Below are 19,150 nucleotides of genomic sequence, written 5' to 3' on the forward strand. Positions count from 1 at the left end.
TATGGATGATACTCTAAATGAAACTAAGGATATTAATGAATATCTTATACAAATCATAGAGGGAGCTAATAGTAAAAATCCAAAGGATACTTTTTCCATTGCATGGTGATCTGATTGATGGAATTAGACTAATTGCAGTATTGAATGCTTAAATAAAATCAAATTAGCGGAAGTCTTATTACAGTTGTACATAAATGAAATTAAGCATAAAAAACTTAAGAGTTTAAGGTGAAATGAATAGAATTGAGAGAGAAGGAGATAGAACGTGCAAACAAGTTTGATTTTGAAGTTCGCCACAAACATGACTACGTCTTCGGGTCGGCTCCAATAGAGTACGACCGATCCGATTAATCTCCAAAAATCAATTACAGATGCACCAAGACTCATCCCCTTAAACACATCAGCATAACATGCCCTAGACGTGTAGAATAGTCTTCAAAAATCTCCTGAGCATTCTCCTATTCTCACCACCTGAATGCTTTTCCAAAGCCTACTACCCCCATTTTATACATCAAATTTAGCCAAAAATGGGCTAAAACAATTAACCAACATAATCTCCCATTTTGGTTACATATTTTGAATTTACCCTTTTTACCATTATTTTGTTATGATCTCACACCAAAATTAAGGGTTTGTTTTCAACAAATACCCTTAATTAAATAAGATTAGGCGGATTTGTTATGAATAGATAACAACTCTTCTCTTAATATTTCATATGTCATAAATAGCCTATTGGTTGGCCTTAATTTTAGGAGGCCAATGGTTAGGAGTTCAACTCCCATTATCTCATTCCTTTAATTCGAATTAAATATCCATTTTAATTTTAATTTGAATGTTTTACCTCTCTTTATGATTTTGTGACATCATGCTGATGTCACCATTTTAAACTTTTGCCTCCAAAATTCAAATAGTCATAACTTCTTCATACGAGCTCCGTTTTTTATGAAACGAACACCGTTGGAAAGCTCTCATCAAGCTCTTTATTTTGAAATCCATTGTTGACCACTTTCAAGATGGTCTGATTTTGCCTCCTATCTAGCTCTCTGGTCTGCCTGTTGACCAAAACTTTGACCGAGTGTAACTCCTACATTCGAACTCCATTTTTGTCCGTTCAAGTTACGTTGAAATCAAGATGCCGAGATCTTTCTGATGGTGCAAATTCTTGAGAGAAATAAGACAATTCAATTTTCACTTAAAATATCCACCGGATCACATGGTAACTAAAGGTGTTGTCATGAGTGCCAAAGAGGGAGATTGTTGAAACTACAATTGGAACAATTGTTATGTTGTCATTAATACCAAACCTTATTGGTAATCTACATTTGCTAATGGTGTAGAGTGTCATATCTGTTGATTGATGAAGAAGGTTTTTTTTTAAAAAGATAAAAAGGTAAACTAGTAAAGTTGTTGAGAAAAGAGCAATAAGTGTATTGGAATTACAATGGACACTTGATCAGTTAGTCTTCGACAAGATAATTTGTTGTTTGATCATTGTATGAAGTATGGAAGAGATAAGTAAAACACAAGGTTAACCTAGTAATATGTGGTCAATGAGGAAGTTGAAGTAGAAGATTAAGGAACTTATGTTATTGTCTAGCAAAACAGTATTAGCCAAACAATGGTAATGGTCGAGCGAAATGAAGTGGAAACTGTAGTAACAATCAAATGTAATGAAAGTAGAGCATGTTAGTGTAAGTCAAGCAAGACAGAATCAATAGAGATCAAGCTACCTAGTGATGACTGAGATGATGAACATAATGATGGTCGAGTGTCAACAAATTAACAGTTTGTGAAAGAATCAAGATTTGAGGCCGACATAGTGGAATTTATGAATTGGTCAAAATGCATAAATGATAAGGATTGATGAGTTGGCATATTTAATGTCTGAATTGAGTTTGTTAGAGTGGTCTAAGGTGAAAAAATTCGATGTGAAGTTTCAAGAAAGAAGTAGAAGGACAAAACAATTGGCAGATTCAATGAATCTAATCAAACCCTAAAGTCAAGCGTGTCAATGTAAGTCAAGCAAAAAAAAATCAATAGAGATCAAGATACCTAGTGATGACTGAGATGAAGAACATAATGATGGTCAAGTGTTAGCAAATTAACAGTTTGTGAAAGAATCAAGATTTGAGGCAAACATAGTGGAATTTGCGAATTGGTCAAAACGCGTAAATGATAAGGATTGATGAGTTGGCATATTTAATGTATGAATTGAGTTTGTTAAAGCAATCTAAGCTGAAGATTCAATGTAAAGCTTCAAAAAAAAAGTTGAAGGACAAAACGATTGACAGATTCAATGAATCTAATCAAACCCCTAAGATCTACAATTATGCTTAAGCAGAAAAAGATCAAAGCTACCTATTTAAGGAGGTACAAGAGATGTTTTATGTTGGTTGATTGGCAAATTTGTGAAGGACAAGTGAAGAACAGAGTTGCAAAGGAAAAGTGAGAAGTTAGTGAAGAGTGGTTTTTTGGAGGGTTGCCAAGCAAATTAGGGATAGAGATTGTGATGAAGTCTAGTCAATTAACCAAAAATGAGCCGAATGGAGATGTGAACTTACAAAGTGAATTGTATTTATCAGATCAAACCTAGTTGTTACTTTCTAAGCATTATGGCAATAAAATCTTTTAATAAAAGTTGACCTAATAGTCATATTGTAAATCCTTTAATCAAGGTGACATTCTAATGGAATGATCTAAAGAACTCTAACAAGGTCACTCCTAACAGGGTACTTAAATCCTTTAAAAGGATCACACCTAACAGTGTGTTTTGTAATGGCTCCCACTCATGTTTTTGAAATTTCGTCTCTTTCTCGTGACGCTTCGGCTCCAAATTCCTACAATGGTGTGAAGGAGGCTCGTGGTGTGGTGGCTACCTCTACTGTGGCCAGGCTCCCTATAGCAAATGCTTCCTCTGTCAGGGTTCTTGGGCCCCCTCTTGCTATGGTTGTTATTGGATCTGATGTTGTTGTGGTCACCTCTCCTACCATTTCTCATGTGGTTGGAGGTCGATCTGCTATATCCTATGCAGATGTGGCAGCTTTTGAAGTAAGTATTATTATTACTCTCGTTTTGAGGAAGGGGTTCCATCCAACTTTGGCTAGTCGTGTGGTTGTGCCTATTCCTGTATGTAAGCCACTTTTCTTTGAGCTTGAATTAGACATTGTTGATAAGATTAATACATATGTGGATTTCTCTGCTACTACTGCTATCTTTCAATTTTAGGGTTTTTTGGCCCTCTCTTGCGGATCTACATGCTTGGATCTCCAAATTTTGGGAACCAATCATTTTAGATTTAGTTCAACTCTACCCTATAGCAATGGTCTTTTTTTATTGTGAAATTCGCTAATGTTGATGATAGGGATTTCGTCATGTGTCATGGTTTCTCTTGGGGGGAACGGTTCCCCCTGATGGCCAAACCTTGGTATCTAACTTTTAACCTGCCTAAGGAGTCCTTTGATAAGATTCCTCTTTGGGTTAGATTATCGAATCTTCCCCTTCACCTATGGCAGGACTCAATCTTGGAGGTTGTGGGGGAAGCCCTTGGGAATTTCTTAATGATTGATTTGGTTTCCTCCAATGTCTTTAGGACAATGTATGCTCGCATCCTTGTGGAGATGAACATCTCTAGAGGGCTTCCTGCTATGATAACGTTGGCTTCTTCAAGTGGTTCCTAGATTCAACTTCTCGATTATGAAGGTATTCCCTTCAGATGTAGGAAGTGTCATAATACTGGGCATCTTGCTGCTCATTGCCCTTTTGATAAGGTTAGATTGAAGAAATCACCTTCTTGGCGATCATTATTCAATTCAAAAAGTTGCTTCAGTTATGGATGGGTTGGATAGTTCTTCGCATACTGATCTCACTTTGGATGAGGATTCTGTTGATCTCTCGGATGTTGCGCATTTTGTCCCTTCTACGGTTTTGACTCAAAGTGTTGTTGATGATCCATTTCCTGTTGACTCTGCAGTTCTGAACTCTTTACCTGCTTTGAGTCAAAATTTTGTTGTTATCCCTTCTACTACCGACTCTATCCAGAACACTATTGTTGGCTCTTCGGTTAGAGGGTTTTTGGGGGTTAGTGGAGATTGGCAGAAAGTTGTAAGGAAGGTGGAGGATGGTTGGATTGCAGTTAAAAGGGAAAAAGGAAAGTCCTCCAAACCTTCATTTGATATGGCTTTACGTTCTCAAATGAAGGGACCAAAATGTAAATCTTGAGGGTCTATGTTTGACTTGGGTTGTTTTCCCTCATGTTGGGAACATTAGTGTGTCCCTCTAATTTACTGGGGGTTCTCCACGATTTTTTTAAGATTCTCATTATTATATCTTTCTTGTCCCTTTGTACAAGGTTTCAAGTTCTTTCAAAACTTGTTTTCACTTAATCAAAACAGTGTGTTTTGTAACCTTTAACAAGATTGGCTCTTAACCAAGCTCACTTTAGAATAGTGATTCAAAGTGGTAGCATGTTACTTGGGTTTTTTTCCAAATTGGATTTTCACATTCAACCTGGTGTCATACATTTGTGAATGTTATTTTCATGATGCATGTTTTTTACTATTATTTATTTCTATTATTCAACATATACTAAACAAAGAGCTAAGTGATGAATGAATAAGTTGGATTACAAATGAGTTGTTATATTGGTCAAGTGGATTTGAGTTTGTTTAAATTGTTAGAAGTTGAATTGGTACATCTAAAGCCGAAGATAACTAATTCACCCCCCCTCAATTATTCTAATCATTCTAACATTACTCTAAAAGTTTCTACCCTATAAATTTGGAGCCTTACAATCCAAAAACTAATCTCACTCACTAAAATCTATAATAGGAGCCCTCTTCTTTGTAGTAGGCCTAAATTGTGGCAAGTAATGGCATTACTATGGTGAAATAAGGGGAGCTACCATTAATCACCCACTAGCCTTAGAATTGTAGGGGCCACCTACATGAAACTACTCTGCAATTTTCCGCACCCACCCTGGCTATAATTCTCCATGAACACTTAATCAATCAACTTACTAGAGTAAGAAAGGAGTGCTTGGTGCCCTTAACCCCCAACCCATTCCCTCTCCCTTAGAATGTTTTCCACATAAAAATAATAATAATAATAAAATTATGTCCCATGAATCCATGTTCCAATTTTTTTTTATTTTTTTTTTCTACTAAAAATTGTTATCTAAACAATAGTGCTAAGCTTCTATTGTCACAAATAGGCAAAATTTATTTACAACTACCATATTCCTATGTAAATTAATTTTGGAATATCATGTACTTCTCTATACTTGCTATGATTATTTCCCACCATTCTAAATTATAGTTAGGAGATCCAAATTTTCCCAACAATTATACAATCGTGAATTTACTCCATAACTTCAAAATTTGAAAAATTAAAATCTCAATTTGTTTACTAGTTTACTAGTCATTGTAAGATGTCTCAATAATTGTTTTAAAAGCATTTCTAAACTCAAATTTAAATAATTCAATTTATAAATAGAGGGGTGCTCAAGATTGGTTGCAATTTTATCAAAACATCATAGCAAAATCATCTCGGTATCAAACCATCATAGCAAGATCATTTTTATCAAATTTTATTTCAAGTTTGATTGTTGTCTTCATTCTTTTATTCAAAATCATATATTTCACCTAGTGAATCTACTTGAAAAGAATACAACAATAACAATTAACAAAATCTCTAAAGCTATTAGTAAACAATGACAACCATAATGTAAAAATAAGAAAAACAAAGTTTCTTCATATTCCAAGGTAGCTCTCATGATATTGTATGCTCTCAACTCATGTCCCATCATTAACAAAATACCTTCAAAATTGTGTACTTAACCCAATAATTTAGTGGCTCTTGGACAAAGACTTCAATTTCAAAAAATTAAAAATTAAAAACCAAGAATTAACCCTTTTAATTGTCTATATTAATTAATTCTTCATATTCCAAAGTAGCTCTCATGATATTGTATGCTCTCAAATCCTGTCCCATCATTAACAAAACACCTTCAAAATTGTATACTTAACCCAATAATTTAATGGCTCTTGGACCAGGACTTGAGTGTCAAAAAAATTAAAAATTAATTACCAAGAAATAACTCTCTTAATTGTCTATATTAATTTATCATTCTCATCTTTAACTATTCCCTCTAAATTAGTTTGTAACTTAAGCAATACACATTAGTTCACTGTGCACATTAATTTAATTGTCCAGACTTTTGTTTGTATGAGATATATTGACCTTCACAAATTTGAATGGGAACACAAAAGAGTCCAGAGCTTTCTTAGTAGGTTGGTGTATTCAAATCTTTTCCAAAATAATTGGTTTTTTTTTCCATATCAGAAATTCCAAATTGGTTAACCTACTCCACAATTATAAACAATGTACTCCAAAGTACAAATGCAGACTACTTTTCCCAATCATGCAAAATAGCTTAACATTATATTGAAGTTTGGTAGCCAAGACAGTTTCCCTTGAAATAAAAGAAGAAAAGAAGACTGCTTCGAAGTAAAATCTTAGCCATTCAAATGATACATTATCCAGACGTGTAACATGTTAGAAAGTAAAGCAAATATCAATTTGCCAGCTTGAGCAAATAAATCATTGAACTGTGTATGTACTTTTTAATATAATAAGTTTTCTCACTTTTTTTTCGTCTCTATGTTTTTCGTGCCGACAACAATAAATACACACCTTCGCACTTGAATTATTTCAGTAATTTCAGGACATAATTATTAAACTTGCATTCCACCTGTAGGTTTTGTTAATGACCTGTAAATTATTTTCAGTTTCTGTCAGCTAACCAATGCGTGTATTCATTGCAACATTGATGAATTGCACGCTTCGTTTCATTTGCACACTTTTAATAAGCCCACAGAAAACTTATTTCCCAAGACGTGGCCACAGTTGAATTGAAATTGAGGATATCAAAAACTTCAACTTCACTTCATCAATTTGCCAAGACGTGACATCCATTAAATGTAATATGTTCAGGCCATCAAAACCTTTTCAGAAATTGTTTCAGCTGTCAAATTATAAGTATATACCATACCATGACAGATGATGCCATAAGAATTGACCATGGACCACTAAGGTTCTCATGGAAATCTTGACTCAATTTTAACAATATTATAGATTGGGTTCCTTTGATAATGAACAAAGAAGAATTATCACAATGTGTCCGGCACTAAGTCCATGATTTCTTTTCTGTGGTTTTCAGACACTGAAATATCTGCTTTTTCACAGAAGACCTTCAATGCTACTGTAGACATTTTAAAGCAAACTATAAATAATCTGCCATGCGTTTGAAGCACACTGGATAATATGCCGTGATTTTCAAGGAAACAATAAATAATTTGTCATGCGTATATGCTGCCTTTTGAGAAAAATATTCCTTTTAATAACCCCTGGTAACAAAAGTTATCATTTCTAAACAGCAAGTATATGAATTTTGTAAAAGAAGATTGCAACGTATTCAGTCTGAATCACATTTTCATGGCACCATTTGATGCAGTATGCCAATATGCCAATATAGGTAGCTGCTGAAACTTGAAAACACCCAGCCTAGTTTAAGGATAGCTGCTAAAAACTAAAAACGTTCAACCCGCTATAATCGGATAAGAATTGCAAAAATAGATCTCGTCACCTTAAAAATGGTATATTTAGAAAACATGAATCTGGTTAATACAGATATTATTGAACACTGGTATTCCCAAGAGCTTCTGAATCTCCCCAAATTATTTTCTCAAGATTTTGGTTCTGGGATTTTCCTAGGCAAAAGTAGAATTTAGTAGCACTTACGAACATAACTATTGAAGCTGAAAAACATATCTCTATTAAATCTATAGGACGTTGGAACTTAGTTAGAATGCCTGAAATTAAATCCCCATCGACATCATAGTCAGTACAAAGACTTAAAAACTTTTTGTTTGGAAGCATTGGTCCAGCAGTCATAATCAAAGGCTAGTAGCCCATAATTAGAAGATTGTTCACCCATTGTGGTTACAGTAGGTCTTGAGTTTGACTGGTAGTTAACATCTCAATCAGATTAGAACGAGAAGCACAAAAATGTGGCTTTGGGCTGTTGGAACAAATCCACACTCCAAAACATATATAGATGGCATCCATCATGGGCTTGGAAGTGAGATGATTGTTTCGTGTTGACCAAGCAATTCCCATTCTCAACAATAGAAAGAATTATTAGATCAGAGGTAATAACTACAAGTGCCCATAAGAGTTCCTGGGCTCCAGTTCAATGTGATAGCCAAATTAGAGTTTCTAACCACTTAAGTTTTGAATCTTGATGTACCAGCTAAGACTTGAATCTAAGATCTTCCTGGAGTGCTCTACCACTGAGCTACCAGCCTCTTGTAGGACCAGCTCTTATTTGATTCAGATGTCATTCATCATTTCCAACAATGATGTTGAGCCATATTTATGAGCTAAACCATATATAGGATACATATACAGCAGCTGGAAATGAGATGTTGCATTAAATGGTAAAAACCCAATCCAGCCTTTGATTTTAAGTGGAAGAGGTTTCAGTCTAAAGACTCCTACTCTCCTGTATCAGATAGCTAAAAGTTCTTTGTGAATAATATGAAATCTTCTATCCAGAAAAAATCACTTTGGATTTTTCATCATCTACAAATCTAATTATCAGCTTTATTTTCAAAGTGCAATGTAGACGATCACTCAAACAAGGTATATCTTACCTCAGCAGCATACGTGATATTCTAGAACAAAATCCATCCAAGAAACTCTAAATTTCAATCAAGATATGGATAGGGGATGGTAAGTTACGTCCACATCTTATACCTTAAAAATGCATGTATAAAGCACTCTGTTAAAAAAAAATCTTTCGAAAGTGATATTTCGAACTGTTTGAAATATTGTTAGCCCACAATCATCCGCAAAAGTGCAAAGATGAGAAAATCCAAAAACAACGAAAAAAAAAGGAGCCTTGTGAGGACATATTAGACCATAGGAAAATTTGTGTGTCACTTTAAAAATTAGTTGTAAAATAGCTAACCAACTGATCAAATAAGGTCTTACACAAACTTTGTTACAAGTGCAGTGCTTGGATTCATTCAGTTGGGTTCATTCAGTTAAAAACAGCAGGTTTGATGATATAAAAAATTTTAAAAGTCAATTAACAGTGAAAACATGACATCTGTATAATTCATAATATCAGTTTTAGAATATATATTGCCAAGCTGATATCAGATGTCATGAACTGTGGAATTTCATTTAGTTTTTTTACTTCTTAACTTTGACTTTTGTTTTTATGCTTTATGTATCATGGTACAGAAGCCATTTCAGTAACACTTTCAATGATTTGAAAACGAAAGAAATATCTTGTGAAGTTAGTGCAAGACCTAAAGATTTTAATTGAAAGATGATACAAAGAGTCAAATTCTAAAATATTTTTCAACTAAACACATGTTTTAACAAAGAAGCAAAAGTTCAATAATTAAAATACTCAAACCAGCCTAATGACTTAAAATTTGATATGAAGCTATCAGAGAATTGACATTGCATGTCAGTTGTTTAGAATCTCAGCCTCATCCAGCAAAGCTCCCGAATTTGGTCAATTATTTATTTGGGATTCTCCTAGGCAAACATACATTCAGGATCGCCCCTCCAACATAAAAATTGAAACCGAATTGTAGCCTCCTTGATGGAATAAACAGAATGAAGATGGATACAAACTTGTAACTAAATCTGTAAAGCTGCAATTTAAATAGAGGGCCAGAGTTGACATCCATGATCTGTCATAGTCAATACAAAGATCAAACATGTCTTAGCTTTGTTTAGTTGTGTGGGTACAACAACCATATCATGCATAATACTAGGTCCTAAATTTGAGCCTCAACTGGCCCATGTAAAATTCAACTTAACCGTCAGATTAGGAACCTGAAGCACTTAACTTTGACTTCTGAGAGGTGTAAGAAAAACCCAAATCTTAAACACCCCTTCCACTCACAGAGGAAATGTCATTGCTTCGATTTTTCTTGAATGTTGATCTAGCAATCCACATTCCAAACCATATCAATAGCTACTGGCTCCGTGGTAAAAGTATCTATTGTCCATACAAGAGTTCCTATGTTTAAGTATAGCCAGAGACAGGATCTGTGAGAGTGAGTATGGGCTTAAAGGTGATTTTGAGAAATTCGCATTCAAAATGACATAGAGAACCCCTAGTAGTGAGATGTTATGATAGATTCTAGAAGCACTGAGCACACAATGTGTGGCCTAAACACTGAACTTACTAAAGATTTTACATAAAGGATCAATCAAAGTTGAAAAATATTGAGGAAAGAAAAGTATACTTGTAGCTCAAAATGGAAAAATGCATGTATAAAAATGTTATGTATTCCAAACCGTAACAAAAAGTGGTAGCCCACATCTATAAATAAGTGTAACTATTATAAAATCTAAAGTCGCCATGTGAGAACACAGAAGACCTTGAGACAGATAACATCTAAAATTAGGTAATCTGTTACTGCAATAAGTCTGTGCAAACTTTATGGTTAGGGTCTTTTTCTTGACTATAAATTACCTGGCTGTATAAAATGTCAGCCCCGTGCGACAGAAGATCTGAGTTCCACCAAGAAATTAAATTTATGGACATTTACAACATCAAAATTGAAGATGAGCTGAAGCATCCAATAGGCAAGGCTATATTACCTTGCTACCATTTGTAAGATGTCCAAAATTTAGCTAGAAAACCTTATTCAACTTAGATAAAATTATTACTTCATGGTCCATACGACAATCAAGCATATCTTCACTTTCTTTACCATTGGCCAGGCGACCACATCTCCAATGAGATCCCTCTCCAGCACCGCACCAGTATGTGGTGAAGGTCATCAGTTCGACTCCCTCGAGTCTTTTGACCTTTCGTAAGCTGTCGTAGTATGTAAAGAGTGTAAATCCCACATGATAGGTGATCGTGTGGGAGACATTGGCGTAATTAATGAGATCCCTCTCCATCACCAGTAAGTGTTTTTGGTGTGATGGCAAAATCTACATGTGACAGGCTAATAGTCTACTAACTTTAGGTATTAGGATTGAGCTTTTATAGAGTGGGAAACCTAAACATGGTTTCAGTTGGGTTTTGAAGCGATTTCAAATAGAAACTTTCAATATTTAAGAAATCAAAGATAGTTTATTTAACAGAGAACTCCATCCATGAACATTAGAAATCTTATGATAACTCATTCACCTTCCCAAATATGAGAATCGACAGATTACAAAAAGGAAATCATCTAGTTGCACGGGCAGTAGGTGAGAGGGACCGCTTGATTTGAAAGTTGGTGTTTTAAGCGCCATTGAATTTGTATGAAATCAGTTTACAGCTTATTTTTTATGAAGCATTGGACGAGCTCAAATTGCTAGTGCTTTTCCCTGTCTAGCTGAGCACTACCAAGATAGATCGCAAGGTTTAATATCAAAGTCTTTGAACAATGTACAGAGTTTTCCAGTCATTTACACGTAGTTTACAGGCCATCTACACAGTTTTCTCAAAAAAATGGAAAAAGTGAAAAATTTAAAAGAAACAAATTAATGGAACAAAATGTTCTTGGCACGAATACAAATCTGAAGAGAAAGAAATACACAGCTTTATGAGATCATTCAGCGTCACATTCCGGGTTTCAAGCATCTTCAACCGAAAACCTTCACCTCCAAAGTACGTTAGCAATGGCAGCTTTGAATCAAACATTTAGTTAGACCATAGTCGACCCTACTGAAGCAATGTACACCAACTCTGCTTCAATAAAAAGTATGACCTAAGATCAACATGCCTGAATTCTTCTCCAAACTGAAAGAAACATTGAGGTACCTTGTGGTCAACGTGTGTCAACAGGCTGCCTTGCAAGAGGAATGAGCTCCGAGAGAGGCGTGGGAAGGGGTGTGACCGACGGAGACGGTAACGGAGACGCCGTCCTACAGACGGGACAAGAGGGATTGAGCCTGAGCCAGGCATCCACACACCCTGCATGAAAGCAGTGCCCACAATCCGGCAACAGACGGAGAACTTCCTTGTACTTGTACTCCCCCAAGCAAATAGAACAACACGTGTCCTGGGACCGGGGCAGCTGCTGCCGCCGGCAAAACACCATTTTGGGATATGCATCTATGGTCCTCTCATCCAGACCTCCTTCTATACAGTTAATTATTATGTTTACCGAAGACCCAATTCCTGAACTGTTGTCATTATTGTTCCTATTTCCTGCCGAATGGTGATCACCATTGCTTGTTATATTGCCTCTTATTCCTTGCACTCTCACACAGACATAAGAGGCGAGCATTATTGTGGAGACCAATACGAGTATTCCCACCGCTATTGCTATTCCATATCCCAAACCCACTTTGCTCACATTCTCTGTGGCCATCAAGCTTGTGTTGTTATTCATTGTGGCACAACTTCACTATTATAATGCCTCACTGCCTTTCTGTGCTTCTTCTTCTTCCATGGCTTCTAAACCCCCAAAAAAGTCTAATAACTAAATCTATCCATCTATCTAAAAGAGAATGTACGCATAGCAACTCCTTTTGCGGTTTGGTTAATGGCGTCCGGTGCTCTGGTTGAGCTACTTTTTGTACATGAGAATGTCAATAGATAGATGTGTTGATTTCACAAGTAGAAATTGAAATTAATTGCAGGGGACTGGAAATTACTGGTAGTTGATGGTGTTAATGTGTTCTACACGCGTGGACGATGACCAAAAGTGTTTGCTTAAATATAAATTCATTCACCAACTCTTTTATCTTTCTTCCATTCAAGTTTGCCCAATCGTTTTTCTAAATAAATATATCAATGAAGGGAATATAACGTAGCAGTAATGCATGAAATGCCGTGCCGTAGTGCGTGCGTGAATGAGATGGATGGATAGATATTTGGCGTATGAAATTCTGTATACGTGAACATCTCACAGGTCAACTTGGAAACCATATTAACTTCCATTTCTTTATTGGAAAAGTTATGTTGCTCACTCATTACTTTATTGGAGAAGTTATGTTGCTCACTCATTCTGTTTAGAGCGTCAAACACTCTATTATATGGATTTTCTCCAGCTTGGCTTTCTTCAAATCGTTTTTTAAATCAGAAATGTTTTGTTGATCCATTTTACGCGGAAGCCGGCAGTTAGGCAGGCGGCGTGGAGGCATTTATTTCCTCAAATGCACATGAAGTTGTGTTTGACCCGTATTATGATGTCAATTATTAATGGAGTTAACATGCAAAATTAATGGATAAAGTTCTGGTTTTATATTTGAGGTGAATAAGAAAAGAATAATGAGAAAGATAAAAGATAAAATAATAAGAAGGAAGAATATACAATTCACTAGCTGACAGGCAGGTAACTAAATTATTTATTTATTCACTATTTTTTAATTTGATTTTGTTTGTGAATCAATGAGCATACTTGCACCCAAAACGTTGTAGTTAAATATAAATCCTTATTTTCAAATATTGAAAAATATAACTTATTTGATTTGTTATTGGTCGGAACAAGCATATAAATATTTTTTGCTTAGAAAAAATACAATTTTTTTTAGTATTATAACAATGAGAAAAATAGAAAACTTCAAGCAATTATGGAAGCTTCTTATTGTCATGCACTCTTTTTCTCACACGCTATGAGGCGTAGATTTTCTTCAAACTTATTATTTTTTCTTGTTCTCACCATGGTTGAAGAAAATCTACGCCTCACGTGAGCAAAGCACACAAAAATTTCAAAACCCCTCATAGCGCTCTATTCACACAAAGATTCACACCATTACAGAGAGGAGGTGAGGAATTGCCTCCATTGAAGGGAATCGTGTGTATGAGCCACAGCTATGGCAACGACAATGGTTAGATGTTCCACAAGATCGCCATAGTATTTCCACACAGGGGTTACGTCTCCTTGTGTGCAAATATACTCAACCATGATAGATCTAAGGGTTTGAGATACTACATGGGAGATATGCAATATGGAGAAGATGAACATTGCGAAATCCTCCATGCCAATTATCATGCCCTCCTTTTTATACAACATTGGAAGGTGGGCTTGAAAGGAAACATATGCAAAAATAGTATCTGTACCCCTTGAAACCACAAAAAAATCTGTGCAAAAACACCATCAATTACACCCTAAGAACATTGTAACCCTTGTCGCATTTGAGCAACACAATTTGTGGCACCAATCTTTTTAGGATGACTTCTCGACAACACTATGTTGCAACACAAACACAACTCCTTGGCCCATCTGTCCAACACACACATTCCATGGCATTCATATATTCATTTAGTACTTCCTTTGACCCTAACCCATGCACCATGTAAAAATGTACATGCACAATGTATATATACCAATAAAACATATATACATGCCCTAGCTTATAACCTCTGCCCATTCTCTTCACTTCCTTCAATTCCAGTTATTGTTTCTAGTCCATTCTCTCGGCGACATGTACAATATTTTGCCAAATGTAATGCCCACCCATAGTTTTCTCTTATGTTCTATCTGTCGAACTCTTTTCAGCCTATTTCATGCTTGTGTTAGTTTCATAGATATTTGATTTACAGATATATGATATTATTTCATGATTTGATTACATATATATTAGTGATGTTAGTTGATTCTATCTCACGAGTTATATTTGAGGATTATGATTACCTGCATAGTAATGATGATTTAATTATTCCTACTTAGTAAAGATTATTGCTCTCATGATGATGGCATATGATAGGTCTCTAAATGATGATTATTTTATATTCATGGTGATAAGTTGTTATGTTTAAATATGTGATGATTTGTACATGAGAGTATGGTGTTAGTCTTAGAATAGTTTTGACATTTGAGTGTCAGCACACTTAACCACTTTCTACATTGAAGCCGAGTGACTTCAAGTGTCGAGCATTATACAAGTGTCGAGTCACAGTTGATGCCGAGCAAGTCAGAACGCTTCATATGTCAAGTGAGCCAAAACTATACATGTGCTAAGCAAGACATAATGTAATAGGTGTCGAGCAATCCAAGATCGAACATGTGTCGAGCACCAGTAGTCCAGTATGTGATGAGTAACACAGAATGAGCATATGAGTTTATGCCCTCACAAACTCATATGTAAACCATTTTTTTAGCCAACATAGAAGGATTTCGAAGGATGATAAGGATAAGATCGAATCTTTTGCATTTCCTATACAATCAACATGCAACCAATCAGAAAAATGGAGAAGGCATGCAACCGATGAGAAAAATGCAAGGAATGAGTGGGAATTCAAGATTCAATATAGATCGTAGATCCATACCTAACCCTAAGTCTTCTCAATCTTTAAAAGGAGGACAAAAACCCATTGTGTATGTGGAAGAGAACAGTGTATGGGTAAACTATAGCGAAATTCAGTGTGAAGTGTGAAAGACTTAGAGGAATAGAGCAGCAATTACATATCCAGTTGATCAAAACAAAGCAAGGGATATGAACAGATATCATATCAAGCAAGGATCACATCAGAGTGAAAGCAAGGATCACATCAGAGTGAGCAGAACAAGTGCCTGAAATCAGCAATTCAAGATTGTAAGCAATTAGGTCAAAGGTTTCTAATACTCTCTAGTCATTGATTAGATAGTGAAAATCCTATATTGATAGGTTAGCTTAACAGCTACTTTGTAGGTCCTTTGAAGAGGTGACTAAATCCTTTAACAGGGTGACACTTCATGTAAAGTGTTTGTAAATCCTCTAACTAGGTCACTATTGACATAGTGTAAAGCCTTTAACAAAGCAGGCCTTTCACAGGACAAGCCATCAGAAGTGGTCAAACAATTATTGTGGGTATCATCCCCACCCCAGTTTTACCTTCTTATTCTTGGAAGGTTTTTGGGTTACCAAACCTAGTGTTATGTGTGTGATTGCATGTGTTTATTTTATGTTCATTTAATATGATTACATGCATGCAATTTACTTTCAATTAATTGTTTGAAAGTAGTAGAAAAGGTTAAAGTGTGGTACTTCTGATTCACTCCCCCGCCCTCCTTAAAAGTACTCTTCCCATTTTGAACATTCCAACAATTGGTATTAGAGCTTAGTTCTCACAAGGAGAAGCCTAACAGCTTAGAGAAAAGGTCTAAAGATGGAAGTCTTCAAACTTGGGAAGATCATAGACAATCAGGTGATTGATGTGCACCTCGCTCTACACAAATTGGAGGAAGCCAGAGAAGAATTGAGAAAGTCCTTGAAGAGAAGGAAGGATATAGCCATAGCTGAAAATGACATACACTACAAAGAGATTGATACTACACAAGTATTTTCCAATGAAGATTCCAAGGAATTTGATGCAGCAATAACTAAACTGATGGAGAAAAACAGAGCACAAGCTGAAGAAATTAGATTACTCAAGCTTGAACAAGAGTCACAAGCCATAATGCTTTGTGAAGTGACTGAACAAAAGAAGAGAGCCATTGAAGACAAGGTCATGATAGAAGATGACAAGATAAATCTTACCAATAGACTGGAGGAGAAGACAATTGAGCTTGAAAGAATCTCAAACATGCAGCTTGACACCTTAAACCAGATGATGAATGCTCATCATGAGTTGAATATGAAAGACATTGAGATAGCTACATTGAAAATACAAAATGATCAACTGCAAAATGAATTGAAAAGAGAGAAGGAGATAGCAAAAAGCTTCAACAAACCTAGTGAGGCTATCAAGTACTTTGAACAACTACTGAAATCACCAAGAGCTAGTAATGATACTTTAGGACTTGGTTACACTAGCACTGAGCAAGGAGAATCATCCAAGATTGCAGAAGAAATGATCCAGGAGGATATTCAAGACCTAAAATTGAAGTGTTCCAATTTCTCTCGGAAGTAGTGCCATCGCGTAGAGAACAGAATTCTGAATCCGGCACAACTTGAATGGACGAAAAAGGAGTCCATTTGTGCATGATATTGCCGGTCAAAGTTTGGTCAAAGGCTGGTCAACTCAGCTAACCGAGAATAGAGGTCAATAAAAAGGAGGAAAAATAATCATCTCCAAAGTGGGCAATAATGGATTTCAAATCAAAGAGCTCGTCGAGAGCTTTCTAACGATGGTCGTTTCATTGAAAATGGTGTCCAGATGTGGAAGATATCATCATTTGAAGTTACAGGAAAAAAAAAAAAAAAAGGGAAATGATGACGTCAGCATTGTGAGGTGACACCTACACAGCGGAGGAAAGAGCACCATTCAAAAATTTGTTTGACTCGGCGGGATTCGAAATTGCGACCTCCATGTTGGAAGCTTTTGACTGTTGGCCGCTGCGCCATTACTGGTCTTTAAAAAAAGTATTGCACCATATCGTATTTGTGTTTACCTTGCCGAAAATCGGCTATTAAAAGGTTGCCGACGGGGTTGGAACCCCTGACCGGCGACCCACACAAAACATTAACCACCAACCACGCTATTAAAGCCCTTAAAGATTATGTTGGCATGGGTTTTAGATAACCCTTATCCTATCCGCCTATTAAAAATAGGTCTATTTGTTAATAAATTAACAAATCACCCCCAATTTTGAGATAATGTTTATCCCCTAAAATGGAAAAAGGGGGATTTCGGATATGGGGTTATTTAATAAACCCTATATTCGTTTTAGCCTAATTTTGGCATTTTTTTTGTATATAAAGGGGGGGATGTAAGCTTAGAATGGAGCCCGATTTTCCCATTCATTTCTATTTGGTGGGCATTCCAAGGAGGAGGAAAGAATTTTAGAGGAAATTGATGGAGAGAATTTTTGAGAACCGCTATATGATGCTGTTGTTTGGAGTCTATAGTCAGACCTTGTTTTAGGCAAAGTCATTTTGACTCTTCAGAAATCGGTCTTGCGCCTTGGTGCTTGTTACAAGATGATTTCGAGTCTGAATTTTGTACGACTTTGTGGATAGACTGTAGCGCGTTGTTATCAACTTTCAGAACATATTTTATGCATCGGTCACTCAGATGAGATAGACCTGGAGACGTAGTCCATTCAGCCGGACGAACTCCGAGATCAAACCGGTTCTCTCTCTCTTTTTCTCTGTTTCATGTGCTTTAATGTGCTTTGAAGTTTTTACTAACTTTCATTTATACATTGCACTAGCACATCAGGGGTTCCCAGAATAATCAGTTCTCTGCAATTACCTTCCATCTGCTTTATGTCATTTCTTAATGGTTAATGTATTTTCGGTGAAACATTAGGCATTAAGCTTCTGTACACTTATTTTGCAATTTTCCACTTAGTATAACATTGCCTTGGTCCTGTAATCAGATCAAGAAAGGAGCAACAAAGGTAAGAATACTAAACCTACTTGTCATTTCTATGGTAAAAAGGGACATACCTCCAATATATGCAGGAGCAAGAACAGTCATCAGCATGATAAGCCTAAAAATGCAAGCTTTGGTCACAAGTGCAAAAAACAAGGACATCAAGCACATGAATGTGAAACCAAGACCATGAGGACACAAAGATTTGAAGATCGCTATTATAACTACAAAAAGTATGGACATAGAGCATTTGAATGCAGATCAAAGCCTATGTGGACACCTAATCAGCCTGCAAGAGGGAACAACCATGGTCATCACTACAACTGGGATTACAACACCAGGTATAGTTGTCACTATTGTCAAGAGTATGGACACATTCCTGAAAATTGCATAAGGACACATTTTAGAGGGAACTACAATAGATAGTTAAGTCAAACTACATGTTTTAGTTGCTTGAAAATTTGTCATATCAGCAGGAATTGCCCAACAAAGTCAAAAGCACCCAAGACAGAAGTAAACAAAGGAAAAGAAAAGGTTGATGTTGAACAAATAAGAGGGCAAATGAACAAGACTTGGAAGAAGAAAGATGAGTGCAACACATCAAATGGAGAGATCACTTCACCCAAGAGGTTAGGTGATCACATCTCATCTAACTAAGCAAGAATAGGTGTATGGGATTGATATACAAAGTTATATCATACATCAATTCCAAGACAAAGAAGTACTGCAAGGAAGAAATCTGCATGAGCAAAGATGCCAAGTCAAAATTTGAAGTTTTTGTCGAATAAAGCTCCAATGGATGCCAAGTTTCTAATAGCGATCGAGTTGATAGTTGACGCTGAGTGAAGTGGAGAACTAGTGAAAGCCGAGTAGACAAAATAC

The 19,150-nt window shown here is 36.0% G+C and overlaps 1 pseudogene across 1 annotated transcript; it reads right to left on the reverse strand.

Annotated features, from left to right (window-relative positions):
- Window positions 1-11,300: 11,300 nt before the first annotated feature.
- On the reverse strand, window positions 11,301-12,774 carry LOC149564485 (putative RING-H2 finger protein ATL69 pseudogene; annotated as a pseudogene). Its single transcript, XR_016361436.1, has one exon. The product of XR_016361436.1 is annotated as a putative RING-H2 finger protein ATL69 pseudogene (transcript).
- Window positions 12,775-19,150: the final 6,376 nt, after the last annotated feature.

The sequence above is a fragment of the Cupressus sempervirens genome, chromosome 3 (genome assembly GCF_028749045.1).
Source record: "Cupressus sempervirens isolate cs-2001-9-10 chromosome 3, ASM2874904v1, whole genome shotgun sequence".
Lineage (NCBI taxonomy): Eukaryota > Viridiplantae > Streptophyta > Pinopsida > Cupressales > Cupressaceae > Cupressus > Cupressus sempervirens.